This window comes from Staurois parvus, unplaced genomic scaffold, assembly GCF_062004578.1.
Source record: "Staurois parvus isolate SC_StPar_1 unplaced genomic scaffold, SC_StPar_1.0 ptg000209l, whole genome shotgun sequence".
Taxonomy (NCBI): Eukaryota; Metazoa; Chordata; class Amphibia; order Anura; family Ranidae; genus Staurois; species Staurois parvus.
In genome coordinates, this window is record NW_028318005.1 from 10,114,673 (window position 1) to 10,133,863 (window position 19,191).

General features: G+C 41.6%; 1 long non-coding RNA gene across 1 annotated transcript; it reads right to left on the reverse strand.

The window, feature by feature from the left end:
- Positions 1-240: 240 nt before the first annotated feature.
- Positions 241-3,799, reverse strand: LOC149461156 (uncharacterized). Its single transcript, XR_016312943.1, has 2 exons — positions 3,647-3,799; positions 241-435 (listed from the first exon to the last, which is right to left on the reverse strand). It is a non-coding gene; the product is annotated as an uncharacterized LOC149461156 (long non-coding RNA).
- Between the last annotated feature and the right edge of the window lie 15,392 nt (positions 3,800-19,191).

Here is a 19,191-nt window from a genome sequence, read left to right on the forward strand (position 1 = left end):
TGTTACTGCCAGCTAGTGGAGAAATAGAAATTTACACTGATTATAATAAGCCCAATCATATACAGTACAGTATGTTTTCACTGCTTACATTGTAGAACAGACTGGTTCAATAACTGGTGTGTCACTGCCAGCTAGTGGAGAAATGGAAATCCACACTGAGGTTTTAATCCATCACAAAAATACATTATTCAGTCTTTGCATTTTAGAAGAACATTGAAATAAACACAGCTATACACTTAATAAGAATCTTATTTTGTTTATTTATTTATTTTAGAATGGCATGGTGCGTAAAGAAAGTGTATTTAGGACAGTCTCAGTTGAATAAACATTTGTATGTATATTTGTAATACGTTGAATCTTGTTTTCTCATTCCATTGATACATTCTTTTCTCAAGTCTTCAAATAATAGAGTATTCCCCTAGGTGCCACCAGTATCTGCAATGTGATGTCAAATTATTTTTTTTAATAATTATATTACAATGATTTTTTTATCATAAACATTTGCCATTTTTAAATAAAGTACAGTTTTCACCCATTTTTTGTTGCTTTTTAGTGTTGCTGATTTTCTGCATCTTCTTTGCAGCCTCTACCTGTCTACGTGCACACCAGCGATAGCTGTATGGCATTTCTCAGGATGGTGACAGCAATGTACCATGCCTGTGCAATGTGCATTTGAACAGTTGCTTGTAGTTTCAATTGCATTGGCATGTGACAGGGTGACAGTGCAGCTGGGAGGTAGAGACAGCATGTTGTCACCCTGTACTAGGAAGTGTCTGAACAAGGACTGTCATGTCAGGATCACCAGATAGTATTTTAATAAAAGCTGCAAATTTAAAATGGTTTTAAAAACCCTCTTTTCGGTTGCTTTAATATGGTAAATCTTATATGAGATTGTAGTGATTGGGATACATATTCTTTAACAACAGGGATGTTTTTTCAAATTGGCCTAATGCGTTAAACTGTCTAAAGAAAAAGTATTGATTTTTTTTGTCCCCAATGAACTTTTTGGTCTGTTAAATATAACATTTAATTCATTTTGTTATATCTGTTTATTAAGTACTAAAAAATCTTGTTGATCCTGCCAGAAATCTTATGAGCTGATAACGTACTGAGCTCTCTCTCTCTGTGTGGACTGTTATCAGTTACAATGCTCACAGCCATCTTTGTGGACAACAGAACACCCCCATGTTATGGAGAAGAGGAGAGGGGGAGATGTTCCCTAGTCCCATCCTAGGGTGACAACACTGCTCTATTGATAAAGTACAGAAATAAGTGTTGTCACACTAGGAATAGAAAGTGAGTTACCAGCAGGATCAAAAAGTGAAAAAAAGGAAAAAAAAGCCTGAAGGAAAAAAAAAATAATACAGCCACCACATCCAAGGAGCTGCAATATATTACATTTTTATTCCTGAATTTAGATAAACGTTAAAGATTTTCATTAGAATTAGTTACTAGTAAGCCACGAGTCCACTTATCTACCAACCTACCCACCTACCCAGCTGGGCGTACTCACCTTTCCTTCACTCTTCCGCCACTTCATTCATCCACCAGTATCAGGAGCTTCTGGTAAGGAAGGAGCATGTGACTCATTTCCCCTCCCCCCTGCCTCCCTTGTAGAATGCTAATACTAGATTGGGGCTCAGCAACCCGTAGATTGCCGTCTGGGCTTGCTGACCCGCCACCCCAGAGCATTAAACAGTGCAATGCAGAGGGATACTTGTAAGGTTGGAGCTGTAGCAAGAACCCCACAAGCCGATGCCTCTTCTGTAGTGCTGGCTCCTGTCCTATGCGGAATGATACCAATGCACTCCACCTCTTATCCCAGCTAGCGACTTCCAACCACCCCAACCGCACCTTCTTTAGGTGCAGTGGCCAGGGGTGTACACACATCGCAGGAGTTATGCACCGTCATGGTTGGTGGGTGTAGCACCTGCCAAGCATGACCCATTCATGTAAATGAGGCTGCTCTGCAAGTACCCTGCAACCATGTGCAGTACAGCAAACAAGGGGTTAAAGCAGGCAGTGTTGTGTTGCTTTCCTACCACCCGCTTTAACCCCCTGGACCCCGCAAAAGCATGCAGTTGCAGGGCATTTGCAGAATGGCCCCATTTACTTGAATGGGTTGCGATTGGCAGGCAGTAGCACCCACCAAAAGCAACAGGGGGCTTAATTCTAACTGTAGCATGTGTACATCTTTGGCTGCTGCCTCAGTAGCTAAAGGGGGGAGGGAATGGGGGTGATTCAATCACATCTTGTTTGTTGCATTTCAAATCCATTGTGGTGGTGTATAGAGCCAAAAATGTTAGAATTGTGTCGATGTCCCAATATTCATGGACCTGACTGTATACTCTCGCCACATGAGGCCGGGTATTGTCGTGCACCAGGAGGAACGCAGGACCCACTGCACTAGCGTAGGGTCTGACAATGGGTCCAAGGATTTCATCCCGATACCTAATGGCAGTCAGGGTGCCATTGTCTAGCCTGTAGAGGTCTGTGTGTCCCTCCATGGATATGCCTCCCCAGACCATCACTGACCCACCACCAAAACCGTCATGCTGAACGATGGTACAGGCAGCATAACGTTCTCCATGGCTTCTCCAGACCCTTTCACGTCTGTCACGTGCTCAGGGTGAACCTGCTCTCATCTGTGAAAAGCACAGGGCGCCAGTGGTGGACCTGCCAATTCTGATGTTCAATGGCAAATGCCAATCGAGCTCTATGGTGCCGGGCAGTGAGCACAGGGCCCACTAGAGGATGTCGGGTCCTTAGGCCACCTTCATGCTCATCCTGTTCCTCCTTGCACAAAGGAGCAGGTCCTGCTGATGGGTTAAGGACCTTCTACGGCCCTGTCCAGCTCTCGTAGAGTAACTGCCTGTCTTCTGGAATCTCCTCCATGCTCTTGAGACTGTGCTGGGAGACACAGCAAACCTTCTGGCAATGGCCCGTATTGATGTGCCATCCTGGAGGAGTTGGATTGCCTGTGCAACCTCTGTAGGGTCCAGGTATCGCCTCATGATACCAGCAGTGACACTGACAGAAAAAGATGAGTAGGGAAAAAAATGTCAGTGGTCTCCACCTGTAAAACTATTCCTGTTTTTGGGGGTCATCTCTTTGTTGCCCATCTAGTGCACCTGTTGTTAATTTCATTAACACCAAAGCAGCTGAAACTGAAAAACAACCCCCTCTGCTACTTAACTGACCAGATCAATATCCCAGGAGTTTCACTGACTTGATACTATACTCTGATTAAAAAATGTTCCTTCAATTTTTGTTTTGAGCAGTGTATAATAATATTAGCAGAAATCACTGTAACTATAAAATATTGAACACCGGACACACTGTTATAACAGAGGGAGGTTTATAACCCCTGTCAGGTTTTTTTTGCCATCTGTGTCCCATTGTGGAGATTTCCCTTCACTTCCTTTCCCATAGCCAAAATGAGAAATGAGAGGAACTAGTCTCCCCATTGGAAGATTTCCCCTCTGTCCCTTTTCTGGTGACAACCCAAAAATTGGGATTTTCTTTCACTCTCATCAATAATGGTAAACGGGACAAGAAGAGAGGGGGACACAGACAGCAATACAAAGCTGACAGGGGTTCTAGTCCCTCTCCACTCCATCAAAAACTAAAGAAAACAATGTTTTACCTTTAGTTATACTTTGATCTCCATGCTCTTGCTTACCTTTGGATCTTTTTAGGCAGCATATGTAAAATACAAGATGGGATGTATAGTGAGGAAGCTGTACAGGTAAATTCTCCCCACCCCCACCTCTCACGTGGTGCTCAGTGGCTCCATTCATTCTACTTACCTATTCATGCCATCTTCCATGTTGTCGACTCCAGGCTCACCTACATGCGTTGTCTGTGTTGGTGGTCTGTATTATAAGAAAGAGATTTCGAAAAACATTATGAGTTTTTTTCATATATTGAAACAAACTTTTCAAATATATATTTGCCACCTGACATTTGGCTGCCTGCTTTTGCCTTCAGGTGGTTTAAGAATTTAGCTTTAGCTTTAAGAATTTTTTCCAAGGACAGATTTTCTTTAAAGACACCTGGATTTGGTTTGGTATCAGTCTCTAGTAATCCGCTGTGCATGAGAAGGAGAGCCAATCAGGTCTGCTGCAAACACGTGTGCTGACATGAACATGCTGACAGGAGGAGAGAGTACTGTAGTGACTTTTGAAATTATGTATCAAAAACATAACTTTATTTCAACAACAAACCAGCCTAGCCGCCCGTTAAGGGTTAACTCTTTTTGGTTGAAAATTTAAAGGACCCTCCAACTAAGACATGCAAATAATGGGTGAAGTGAGCTTTTTCTAAGACAATAGACTGTTTGACTATCCACAGGTGGTCTAAGACTAGGTTTATAAAAAGTTTAAATTGGAGACTATGAGAATAGCTAAAGTGTGGATATGTCAACAAATACTGTTTATATATTGGGGTTGAGTTGAAGACGTCTACAAAAGTTAAATAGACAGTCAAATAGGACTTCGACCTTCAAACATTAAGTCATAACAAGTGAACAATAATGAGACGGAAACTCAACTGGTTGAAAGTTTACCCAAAACCTTGCAGAGTGTGATGAACCAACAAACTTCTCGAACTGTCACAATATGCTATTATCCACTAAGGTTGAAAGTATAAATAGTTGTTTACTCTGACTCCAACACAATAGACAGGTAAACAGAGGGTCTTTTCTCCTCATGGGAATTTTGGTTCTAAAACAAAAAGGTTAAATTCAGGACATATAAGGCTAAGAACTGGATATATCTACCCACAGAGATATTACCAAAAAAGCATATTATCAATGGATGTTATAAAGAATATGTTTCACACACCACAAAATATTCAGCAGAATGGGGATTGTATATCACTAAATTGAGTATTGAGATGAGGAAAAGGAAGATATATTGTGAATTAGCAGCAGTTGTATGTCTTACCAGGAAACAAATGCTTTCACACAAGTTTGTATATCAGGGAGATGAATAACTGAATATACACATATATTCCATGGTTCCTATTTAGAACATTATAGCTATGATCACCTATATATATCTGGATAAGACGTATATTTAATACCTGAAATCACCTTGAGTTCCACCCGAGGTATGAGTCATCATAAATACTCAAATTGTTCTATGAGCTCTGACTGCCACTTAGTGGACAGGTGAGAGATAGCTTAAATACATACATTTCTCAACCAGCCAATCAAAAAGCCTGGTTGGAGGGTCTCTTAGAACAATAGTTTAGATGGTATAAAAACCCATGCACCTGATTTGAAGAAAAAACCTCATTGAAAAAAAACTCACTGAAGAACCTCACTGAAAAACAGCAAAGAGAGACAAGCTGAAGGAAATCTGACGAGGCTGAAATTCATCTGAAGAGCTACCGATTAACTCTTTTCAAACTTCTAAAACTTTACTAAATTTCTAAATCTCTGTACCTCTAACTTCCTACATTTTCCTACACTATTGAATTATATCTCACTTCCCCTTGTGGTCATCCCTGAAGGCGTTCCATTGCCAGCTGAATCCATTGGGAAAGTGTCATAGTCTGAATTCCGGGTGTGGTGAGACTGCCCATTTAATTTTGCATTGCATATTTTCTCTGTTGTGTAGAGTAATAAGAATTACCTTAGAGTGATCACAACTGTATTGGGTGGTTATATATAAATATAGAGAGATCCCGTATTATTGTTAGATATTGTCGGTGTCATATTACAAATTTTTCACATTTCATAAATTATTTAATATTAGTAATTAGAGTATAATTTATCAGGGAATATCTTCTTCCATTGCTATGGCCACGTGATGAGAGAAAATAACCTCTGAAATACTCTAAAATTATTAGTTATTACTAGATTTAAATTTTTATAATAATTATCATCTAGAAGATTGTTATATTGTTTCCCATTATTTAGAAACATTATATTGTGTATGATATTGGTATAGTATATCTTTGACCGTGTGTATCAGTATTCATTCATCACCAGTCTTTTGCGTTTTGTGTTAATATATATATAATTTTTGTACATAAATAAATTTTTATATTTATCTATTATAAGGCAAATTTTGTGTGTATGGTACGAAATCATACTGGCTAAAAGAATTCAAGGTCTAATAATAAGTGGTGATCAAATTATCAAGGTGTCCAAATTATTGGTTTACTAAATATTTGCCGTATTTTAACGGCTGGAGGCACTATAATATTTCATCTAAGGGAAAGGGACACCGCCCTTTACAAGTAGAATAAATCCTTACATAAACCACCACAGGATAAATTTGAAGGCACTGCTGAGATCCATAGAAATCGTACCATAATACAAAATGCACTGGTGATTGTATATTTGTACACTTTGTCAAACATATATTTTGTATCAAAATGGCATCCAGTAATCACGGATCCACCTCTTCCAAGCTATAAGCACATTTGAGGACCTGTTGAACCAAAAGGGTCGGGTTATTGAGTTTTTAGTAGCATTTGCTAGAGCAGAAAGTGATAAAAACCATGACAGACTTCTCTTAGAAGCCTGGCCTATGTTATGGTTTATGAGCACTGGAGCTGCCCAGCAAACCATAACTTTAAGGGAAGAGTTGTCAGAAGCCCGCCTCTTGTTGGAAAGCAGAAATCAGGACATTGAGTCTTTGAAAGGGAAGCTTGGTCATGCCGGTATTCGTTTAGACTAATCCAAGGAGTATCAAGATAGATTGGTCAGAGACTTTCAAAGTGCTCAAGACCTGTATGAAAGAAATTTTCAGGAATTGAAACGATTTCAAAAGAAATATCAGGATTTAAAAGATGAAGTGGAGTACTTCAGATCAGAAAGGTTATCTCCTGTTGAAATTAAAGTCCACCCAGGGGATAAGCATGACCAGTCAGAACTTGCGTTGATAAAATCTGAGCAGAAAACTCTGGAGGAGCAGATTGTGAGGTTAACGGCCCAAATAAATTCTGGAGTCCAAAACCGGACCAACCCAGTCAAGCAGGAGGCTGATGAGCGGGGATACCCATATCACAGTGAAGTACCTGATAGTGAGGCAGAGACAGAATATAGGTCGCCCCCTAGGCTCCCAAGATACACTCCAGAGCGCTCAGAAGAAAAGTATGAGGTTTTCATATAGGCAAGAAGCGAAATCCCAGGGGTCATTCAGAAGATATGACACCCCAAAGGTCATTAAGTTCCTGAAGGACACTGTTCCTATGTTTACTAAGAAAGGGTCCCTTGAGATCACCGAACACATGAAAACATACGAACAGACGTTAGAAATTCTGGGCATTAGAGATGACCACACCAAAATAGAATTGCTGCCATGGGTATTTGAAGAAAAGTACCGGCAATTTTTTGATACCTTGAGGACCTATTCCAATCAGTCCTGGAGAGAGGTTAAACATAAGTGCCACATGGAATTTGGGCCTTATAAAACTGTAACCTCTGCCAAGGCTGCGGCCTACAATTTAAAGTGTGGTCCTCACCAAAGTCCTGCAGAATTTCTGGCTGTCCTCAGAAATGCCTATTTCCTGGCTGAAAAGGATCCCAATCCTGACCAGCCAGAATTCAAGACCTTATTTTATGAAGCATTACCCGCTTACATAAAATTGGGACTTGCTCAGGATTACAGAAAGGGATGCTCTCTTGATTGGTTGGTGAGAGAGAGTGATCTGTTCTCAATCCAACAGTCCAGAGAGGGCGGGATAAAAAGAGAACCCAAAAATAGTCCCAGGATAGTAGCAGCCACTACCGTTTCCCCTCCAAATCCAAATTTGCAGGCAGAGAAGAAATCATATGCAGAAGTAGTCCGTGGGGGTAAAACCAATGGTTCCCCTAGATTTGTACCTCAAACCCAGCAAGTGAAGGAGGTCCATAACTTTGCACCCCAAAACCAGTGGGTGAGGAAGGATAGACAAAAGCAAGGGAACTACGGTAGTGGAAGTGAGAAGAATAAAAAGTATGGTAAGGGCCAGTATAGTGATGGGAATCAAAGGAGTCAATGGTATCCTCGGAGGTTCTACTATCCTCGCCAAGACCAACATGGAAATTTTTATGGGAACCCCAATTTCAATAGGAACCATAATTTCAATAAGAATCCCAATTTTGGTAGGAACTCTGACTTCCAAAGATTCCCTCCACGCCAAGAACACCCTCAAGCTCAAAGGGTGGATACAGTACCCCAGGCTCCCCTCAATGACAGGGAGAACCCGAAACCTCAGAGAGAAAAATGGCGTCGGGACCGGAGCAGTAGTTCTGACTCTGAGTCTCATTACCAGTCACGTCCAAAATACAAACGTAAGTACAGGAAAAGGGAGAATCAACAGAATGACTCCTCTAAGCGTATTGAGCAAATAGAGGCACAGGTCAGCAAAATGGCTGAACAAATAGACCGGCTTGTCACTAACAATTCTTCCAATCCTTTTTTAGGAACAACTCCTGTGACCAACCAAGGGTCACAGAATTAACAGGCAACCAAGCCTTAAACAAACAGGGGAGAACACTGAGTCAAATGACAGGAGATGTGTGTCCCGTCCCTGACACGCCTACTAATGGAGAATCTAGTTCTCAGGCAAAGGGGGACCAGTTGTTGGTTATTAACGATTCTCCTGTTTTTCGGTGTCCATCTATTGCCCCTAATATAGTCGCGGCATCGGAAGTCGTCGGGATTGACGAGCCAGACGGAGCACCAACTTCTAGTTGTGCTTCTGTCTTGAAACAGTCCAAGAATCCCACCAGGGAGGATAAGAGTGATGTGTCCACCACATGCGGTGAGATAAGAGCCAATCATATGTCATTGAAGGGCCCACAGATCTTCAACCACGCCAATTTCATGTGTGAGCTGACTGAATCTGATGGGAGATATTATGCCACGGTGCAGGTGCAGGATGCCAGTGATCTTTCTATTGTCGGCCTAATAGACACTGGATCCCAAGCAACCATCATGTCACAGGAACATTTTAATAAAGTGGCGAATGTCATGCCCACTAAGCCAAGACTTAAAAGCTTTGACAGCTCATTGATTGGTGTAGGTGGAGACCCTTTACAAGTTACGGGTACCGCCTGGCTTAAACTGAAACTGGGTAATAAGGAACTGAGACACCCCATCATCATTGCCAGTATCTCCCAGCACCACATGATTATTGGGATGGACTTTCTAAAAAGGCTGAACACAATAGTTGACTGTGTGAACCAAGTACTGTGGTCACAGGTAAATACCCCGATTAAATATGGGAAACTTAAAACTCCCCATTCCCGACAACACTGCCACCTGGTGGAAGAAAGGCCTGGATCATTAGAAATCCATTTCAGGAACAGTCAACTTCCTGATGTAACGGTTATCAAGCCTGATGACCATAACCCTATCAGAAGAGATGAGGATCACATTTTTAGAATTCCCCAAGATAAAATAAAAGATATTTCCCTCCAAGATGACATCCTTACGATATCTTTTCATCAGGAGGATAAACCAAGAAAAGGGGGAGATCACACCCAATTCTTGACAGGCATTGAAAGGGTTAACAGCGACTTGTTTATCCCCATCCGGATAAATGGTCTTAATAGGTCAAAATATGCCAAACTAGATTTGAGACAGGAACACAGCTTTGTAAGCCACGGGCTGATAAAACACCTGACTGAAATGGAAATGATCTGTTTCTCCACACCTCAGCGTCATTGGATTTCAGACTCCATTGATGACTCTGATGATTACAATTCAATAGCTAGGTGTCTCTTAAACGTCACTGTAGGAAACAAAACAGCCACCCATGTGTTCCTAGTCTTGGATAATCCCCAAACTAAAATGTATTTTGGCAACGATGTATTACATCGATTTGCAATGCAAGTCGACCTAATTAATGACTGTTTATGGAGTCGACTAAAGGGGGACCCCGAGAAATACCAAAATCTGGACTTAGCTTTAAAATCCCAGCAACAGATGCCTTATGCTGTTGAAGTCCAGGTAGCCCAAAAGATTACAATTCCTAAGGGCATAAATAATTTCATACTCCCCATCCAAGTTAAAAAGGGACATAGACTGAAGGGGTCAGATGCATTAGTATGCCTCTCCCATAAAATGCAGGGGGAAGGACTGAACATTACACACACGCCCCTAGTCAACACACATCAGTCCCCAATGTACATTTACATACATAATCTGTCCAACCAGGACATCGTCTTACCCAAAGAGACCCTTATTGGTCTAGCAGTAGAGACTGAATATTACACCTTTGGGGTCACTAACCAGGTGATTGGACTCATCCCCGATGAATATTTGTCGGAGGAACAATTAATTGAACAAACATTCCATTCATTACCAGAGGGTATTTTCACCATAGAGTCCATTTATCCTTTCGATTCTAAAGATGGTACCTGTCGAATCGAAGAGACATCAATTGTCTTTGATCACCCAATCAAAGAACAAGAGTACCCCAAAGGACACGAATGGCAGGAGAACACACACACACATCACATGCCCAATGACCTCACCACAAAACTTGAAGAGGCATATGAGATAGGTCAGCCGGAAAGCTTTCCTGGATTCAAGGAGTTAGTTGAAGAGATGGTGGCCCTCGCCGATGCGTGTTCCAATGATCTCGATCGACAATTGCTCCGAGAGCTTCTCCTTGAATTCCAAGAGATCTTTGCCAAGGATTCTTACGATTGTGGGACTACTGACCTACACATCGCTAGGATCCAAACAGATACAGATGCCCCACCAGTATTCGTAAGACAGTATAGGTTGCCATTAGCTTCCTATGAATCTCTAGCTGAGATTATCAGGAAGTTACATGAAAGGGGAATAATTAGGCCCATCCACAGCTCCTATAACCACCCGATCCTGGGTATTTTAAAACCCAATGGACAATGGCGGTTGTGCGCTGACCTCCGTCAGCTGAACAAACGTGTGTACATGTCAGGATGGCCTGTCCCATACATAGACCAATGTCTAGCCCAGCTCCAAGGATCCCAAGTTTTCACAGCCTTGGATTGTGCACAAAGGTATTGGACCATTAAGGTGAGTGAGGAAGACCAATACAAACTGGCCTTCAGTTTTGGAAATCGACAGTATTGTTGGGTGCGAATGCCTTTCGGATTCATAAATTCCGGACATGAATTTGCTGTGTTTATGCACAAGGCCATGCCAGACGCCTTCGAAAGGGGGACGTTGGCATATGTGGACGATATCTTGATCAAAAGTACTGATATGGCCAAGCACATTACAGAACTTCGGCATGTTTTGGGCCAATTGAAAGCAGCAGGAGTTAAACTGTCCTTACAAAAAGCCCAGTGGTGTCGCACAAAGGTAAACTTCCTAGGCCATGAAGTTACTGCTGAAGGTTTGAACCCACAAAAGAAGAAGGTAGAGGCGGTTCTAAACTGTAAAGTCCCTACTAACCTTAAAGAATTGAGATCATTCCTAGGTATGGTAAACTACTCGCGTAAGTTTATTGATAATTACGCCGAGATAAGCAAGCCACTGCTTCACCTACTGAAGAAGGATGTCGAATGGTCGTGGGGTAAGAAACAGGAAGACGCCATGAAGGAGTTAAAGGAACGTCTTACACAAGCGCCGTGTCTCGGATATCCCAAAGGGGGTAAAAACTTCTATCTAGAGACAGGGTTTACGCAGGTAAGTATGAGTTCCGTTCTTTACCAGAAACGAGATGATGTCAGTAAAGTGATTGCCTATGCCAGTAAAACGTTGTCCCCGGTAGAGGTAAAATTCAGTGACTGTGAAAAAGCTCTATTGTCCACCGTGTGGGCATTACAGAATTTCCGCAGTTACATTCAAGGAGAGAGAATCATTGTTGAAACGGCACACCAGCCTTTACAGTATTTAAAGAGTGAACGTATCAGGGGAGGAAATGTGTCTAATAGCCGCATCACTGCTTGGACTTTGTCTTTGCAAGGGTGGCCTCTTGAAATTCGTTATAAACAGAACAAGGAAAGTCCAGTAGCCCAGGGCCTAGCCGAGCTCCATGATTGTTCCGCAACTACGCCTGCTATGGAGGCCCCGGACACTGACTTTTTGGAAGAACAACTGTTCTCTCCCTACAAGGTTTATGATGAAGAATACTGTAAACAGCTGCCGTGTGTATATGTAGATGGTTGTGCTTTTCATCATAAGGATGGGGAACAGCTCCAACTAGTGGCAGGTATTGGAATCGTTTGGACCCAAGGTGTCACCCCAATTTCTGTGGGATACAAACTTGGACCAAAAAGCAGTCAGGTTGCTGAACTCACTGCAATCCTTAGAGCAGTTGAGATGGCTATAGAGTTCAACATTAAAGAATGTGCCATCATAACCGATTCCAATTATGTCAGGAATAGTTTTGTGGAGTATTTCCCTAGGTGGAAGCGAAACAACATGACCAAGAGTAATCACAAACCCGTGAAACATGGTAAGCTCTTTTGTCACATCGATGAACTGGTAAGGTCCAATGATATCACCCTACACTTCAAGAAGACCAAAGGCCACTCCAAGGTTCTAGGTGCCGAGAAAGAAAGGAATGATCTGGCCGATTCTTTAGCCAAGGAAGGGGCAATCACCGGTAAATTGTTAGACATCGATCAATTTTTAGGTACCGTACAGGTTGAAGCCATCACCAGGCAACAGGCCAGAACAGCTGGTGATCCAAATACATTACAGTGGAGTCACGAATCTCCTAGTGAGGATTTAATTACTGCCCAAAAAGAAGACCCAATAATTGGCTTGTTTTATAGTCATATAGAAGATCCCAACCAAAATCCCATAAATAAGGAAGTATGTAGTGGGAAGGAGGATTTACGTATCTTAATGAAATCCAAATCCCAATTCACTTTGTACCAGGGATTGTTGATACGAACCTCAAAGGGTGGCGTACAACAATGGGTCGTCCCACTTAAATTTAGAGGTTTAATGCTACAGCATGCCCATGATGCTCCTACTTCCGGGCATCGTGGAGAGAAAATCACGTATGAGATCCTGCGGGATTATGCCTACTGGCCTCATATGTTACGTGATGTGAAGGAGTACTGCCAAGGTTGCCTAATATGTCCCCAATTTCAACCTACCAAACCAACTCACAGAGCACCTCTCCAGAAAAGGGGGATATGTATGCCTTGGTCAGACCTTCAAATGGATTTTATTGGGCCTGTAACAAAATCTTCACGAGGAAATCGGTATATGTGAACAGTTACATGTTTATTCACCAAGTATGTCGAATGTATACCAGCACCGAATAATAGCTCCGAGACATGTGCTGCATTATTAATAAATCATGTCTTTTCACGTTTTGGTCTCCCACAGAGGATAGAGTCTGACAGAGGATCACACTTCACTAGCGAAGTGATGGCCAAATTGTGGAAAATTTTGGGGGTTAAAAGGAAATTGCATATCGCCTATCGGCCAGCCTCTAGTGGTGGTGTAGAATGATACAATCAGACCATCGTTAACGTCCTTAAGAAATTTGTTAAGGAAACAGGCAAGGATTGGGATGTCAAACTTCCGCTGGTCCTGATGGCGTTGAGGGCTACTCCGAATACAGTTACAAAAATGTCATCCTTTGAACTGATGACAGGTAGACGGATGGTACTGCCCCAGCACTTATTGTATCACACTACAGATCAAAATTTGATCAATGCCACCACCACACACCAGTACATAGAGGATTTACGTAAACATTTGCAATATGCTTTTGCTTTTGCCCAGCGAAATTTGGAAAGAGCTGCAACTAGTGCTAAGACATACTATGATCTCAAAACCTCTAAGAAGGAATATGAGATTGGTGACAAGGTCTATCTATACAACTTCGCAAGAGACCAGATCAAGGAACGGAAATTCCTTCCATCTTGGAAAGGTCCGTTCTCTATCATTGATAAAATCTCTCCGGTCGCATATAAATTACAGATTCCCCGGTATGGTGAAATCAGTGATAGATGGGTGCACATCAATCAATTACGTGCTTGCCATCCGAAGTCTCAATTGCAGTTGTTGGAAGACTAACCCACCAGTTCCTATCTGGAGATATTGAGATCATTATTAAATTTCTTTTGAACATATATTATTTATCTTTTGCCTTACAGGATCCAGTAATATAATTTTATATATATCCAATACTTAAACTGTTCATTTTAATAATTTAGAAATGAAGGCCCAGACGATGACCAGACCGGCGATCGGAGGTGTCAATGACCAGACCCTAGAAGGAAGCTATAATGTCCTGTGGGAAAGACCAGATGCCAGAGATCGATCCGGAGACGATAACCTGATGTCCCAGGCCACCAAGGGCCAGTCCAGAGGAAAGGACCCGCCTAGGAGACCGTCTAAGAGACCTGTCGTGCGGAGGACCCATGGATCCCAAGGTGGATGTGCCAGGCCAGGCCGGCCTCATCGCAAAACCAGGATCGTCATCAGAAGTGTCCGTCTGAGAACGCCGAGTCAAGTTGAGGACCAAACCAGCATCACCGCTGCCACTTTTTCTATTAAAAATTCTTTATTTTCATTCACCCCATATGAGAAGACGAACGGTCACCCTAGTCAAAAGTCCCACTCATGGTTTGCAATACAGACACCCATCTATACGTGCCTGTACCCCAAAAAAGGGGGATTTTGTAGTGACTTTTGAAATTATGTATCAAAAACATAACTTTATTTCAAAAACAAACCAGCCTAGCTGCCCGTTAAGGGTTAACTCTTTTTGGTTGAAAATTCAAAGGACCCTCCAACTAAGACATGCAAATAATGGGTGAAGTGAGCTTTTTCCAAGACAATAGACTGTTTGACTATCCACAGGTGGTCTAAGACTAGGTTTATAAAAAGTTTAAATTGGAGACTATGAGAATAGCTAAAGTGTGGATATGTCAACAAATACTGTTTATATATTGGGGTTGAGTTGAAGACGTCTACAAAAGTTAAATAGACAGTCAAATAGGACTTAGACCTTCAAACATTAAGTCATAACAAGTGAACAATAATGAGACGGAAACTCAACTGGTTGAAAGTTTACCCAAAACCTTGCAGAGTGTGATGAACCAACAAACTTCTCGAACTGTCACAATATGCTATTATCCACTAAGGTTGAAAGTATAAATGGTTGTTTACTCTGACTCCAACACAATAGACAGGTAAACAGAGGGTCTTTTCTCCTCATGGGAATTTTGGTTCTAAAACAAAAAGGTTAAATTCAGGACATATAAGGCTAAGAACTGGATATATCTACCCACAGAGATATTACCAAAAAAGCATATTATCAATGGATGTTATAAAGAATATGTTTCACACACCACAAAATATTCAGCAGAATGGGGATTGTATATCACTAAATTGAGTATTGAGATGAGGAAAAGGAAGATATATTGTGAATTAGCAGCAGTTGTATGTCTTACCAGGAAACAAATGCTTTCACACAAGTTTGTATATCAGGGAGATGAATAACTGAATATACACATATATTCCATGGTTCCTATTTAGAACATTATAGCTATGATCACCTATATATATCTGGATAAGACGTATATTTAATACCTGAAATCACCTTGAGTTCCACCCGAGGTATGAGTCATCATAAATACTCAAATTGTTCTATGAGCTCTGACTGCCACTTAGTGGACAGGTGAGAGATAGCTTAAATACATACATTTCTCAACCAGCCAATCAAAAAGCCTGGTGGGAGGGTCTCTTAGAACAATAGTTTAGATGGTATAAAAACCCATGCACCTGATTTGAAGAAAAAACCTCATTGAAAAAAAACTCACTGAAGAACCTCACTGAAAAACAGCAAAGAGAGACAAGCTGAAGGAAATCTGACGAGGCTGAAATCCATCTGAAGAGCTACCGATTAACTCTTTTCAAACTTCTAAAACTTTACTAAATTTCTAAATCTCTGTACCTCTAACTTCCTACATTTTCCTACACTATTGAACTATATCTCACTTCCCCCTGTGGTCATCCCTGAAGGCGTTCCATTGCCAGCTGAATCCATTGGGAAAGTGTCATAGTCTGAATTCCGGGTGTGGTGAGACTGTCCATTTAATTTTGCATTGCATATTTTCTCTGTTGTGTAGAGTAATAAGAATTACCTTAGAGTGATCACAACTGTATTGGGTGGTTATATATAAATATAGAGAGATCCCGTATTATTGTTAGATATTGTCGGTGTCATATTACAAATTTTTCACATTTCATAAATTATTAAATATTAGTAATTAGAGTATAATTTATCAGGGAATATCTTCTTCCATTGCTATGGCCACGTGATGAGAGAAAATAACCTCTGAAATACTCTAAAATTATTAGTTATTACTAGATTTAAATTTTTATAATCATTATCATCTAGAAGATTGTTATATTGTTTCCCATTATTTAGAAACATTATATTGTGTATGATATTGGTATAGTATATCTTTGACCGTGTGTATCAGTATTCATTCATCACCAGTCTTTTGCGTTTTGTGTTAATATATATATAATTTTTGTACATAAATAAATTTTTATATTTATCTATTATAAGGCAAATTTTGTGTGTATGGTACGAAATCATACTGACTAAAAGAATTCAAGGTCTAATAATAAGTGGTGATCAAATTATCAAGGTGTCCAAATTATTGGTTTACTAAATATTTGCCGTATTTTAACGGCTGGAGGCACTATAATATTTCATCTAAGGGAAAGGGACACCGCCCTTTACAAGTAGAATAAATCCTTACATAAACCACCACAGTACAGTGAGCGGGGAAGGGGGGGGGGAGTCTTGCTGCTCCTCCTTCACTGTCCAATCACAGGCCAAGGGAAAAGACCATATGTACAGTGTACAGTCTGGCAGGTCTGTTTAAAGCTCAGGAATGGATGGACAGAATCCAAACCCGTCATATATGACTCTCATATACAATATCTCACAGACGTGAGTGCACCCCTTACATTTTTGTAAATATTTTATTATCTTTTCATGTGACAACACTGAAGAAATTACACTTTGCTACAATGTAATGTAATGAGTGTACAGCTTGTATAACAGTGTAAATTTGCTGTCTCCTCAAAATAATTCAACACACAGCCATTAATGTCTAAACCGCTGGCAACAAAAGTGAGTACACCCCTAAGTGAAAATGTCCAAATTTGTCCCAAAGTGTCAATATTTTGTGTGGCCACCATTATTTTCCAGCACCGACTTAACCCTCTTGGGCATGGAGTTCACCAGAGCGTCACAGGTTGCCACTGGAGTCCTCTTCCACTCCTCCATGATGACATCACGGAGCTGGTGGATGTTAGAGACCTTGCGCTCCTCCACCTTCTGTTTGAGGATGCCGCACAAATGCTTTAATAGGGTTTAGGTCTGGAGACATGCTTGGCCAGTCCATCTCCTTTACCCTCAGCTTCTTTAGCAAGGCAGTGGTTGTCTTGAAGGTGTGTTTGGGATCATTATGTTGGAATACTGCCCTGTGGCCCAGTCTCCGAAGGGAGGGGATCATGCTCTGCTTCAGTATGTCACAGTATATGTTGGCATTCATGGTTCCCTCAATGAACTGTAGCTCCCCAGTGCCGGCAGCCCCTGACCATGACACTCCCACCACCATGCTTGTCTGTAGGCAAGACACTTGTCTTTGTACTCCTCACCTGGTTGCCGCCACACACACTTGACACCATCTAAACCAAATAAGTTGATCTTGGTGTCATCAGACCACAGGACATGGTTCCAGTAATCCATATCCTTAGTCTGCTTGTCTTCAGCAAACTGTTTGCAGGCTTTCTTGTGCATCATCTTTAGAAGAGGCTTCCTTCTGGGACGACAGCCATGCAGACCAATTGATGCAGTGTGCGGCGTATGATCTGAGCACTGACAGGCTGATCCCCCTCCCCTTCAAACTCTGCAGCAATGCTGGCAGCACTCATATGCAGAGGCATCCCTAGGGTTGGTGTCACCTGGTGCGGTAACACATGGTGTCACCCCTCCAGAGGTGGGCGGTCCCTTTCATGCACAAACAGCCTGGCTGGGCTCTTCCCCTCCCTGTGTCCCCGTTGCACCTCCTGGAGTCCCAATCCAGTAGTTGCAACTTGCAAAATCAGTTAACACTTCCTAACATCCTTCCTAACAGCATTTAAGAACTGCAATAAAATAATGTTATTTTTTATTTTTCTATAAATCTTCAGTGAAGCTGATTGGCTCTGACTCTGAGCCTCCAAGGCTCCGACTCATGACATGCGTAGTTTGGAACTGCCAGTTCCTTACCGTTCCTTAATCCCGGCGCCAGCACATGCTCTTATTATTCGTTTGAAATTAATTTGGTGCCATTGCCTTGCAAAAGCTCACGGAGAGGGCCAAAATATAATTTCTGCTATTTTTTTAATTTTGGTGTCAGTAAAACCGTGGGTGTCACCCCGTGCGATTGGTGTCACCCAGTGCGGCTCGCAGCCCCCGCACCCACCTAGAAACACCACTGCTCATATGTTTATTTTCCAAAGACAACCTCTGGATATGACTCTGAGCACGTGCACTCAACTTCTTTGGTCGACCTTGGCGAGGCCTGTTATGAGTGAAACCTGTCTTGTTAAACTGCTGTATGGTCTTGATCACAGTGCTGCAGCTCAGTTTCAGGGTCTTGGCAAACTTCTTATAGCCTAGGCCATTTTTATGTAGAGCAGCATTACTTTTTTTCAGATCCTCAGAGAGTTCTTTGCCATGAGGTGCCATGTTGAACTTCCAGTGACCAGTATGACAGAGTGAGAGCGATAACACCAAATTTAACACACCTGCTCCCCATTCACACCTGAGACCTTGTAACACTTACGAGTCACATGACACCTGGGAGGGAAAATGGCTAATTGGGCCCAATTTGGACATTGTCACTTAGGGGAGTACTCACTTTTGTTTCCAGCGGTTTAGACATTAATGGCTGTGTGTTGAGTTATTTTGAGAGGACAGCAAATTTACAGTTATACAAGCTGTACACTGACTACTTTCCATTGTAGCAAAGTGTCATTTCTTCAGTGTTGTCACATGAAAAGATATAATAAAATATTTATAAAAATGTGAGGGGTGTACTCACTTCTGTGAGATACTGTATGTATTTCAAATGTGTGGTTAGCTGTTTGCCAAGAGCAGAGCTGTAATATGTCAACTAACATCGTGCATAGAGATCAATAGCAAATGCCTCATTGTTTATGTTAAAAAGATTTAATCATAGATGAAAATGATTCGTCTTTTGACCCCTCTGTGTAA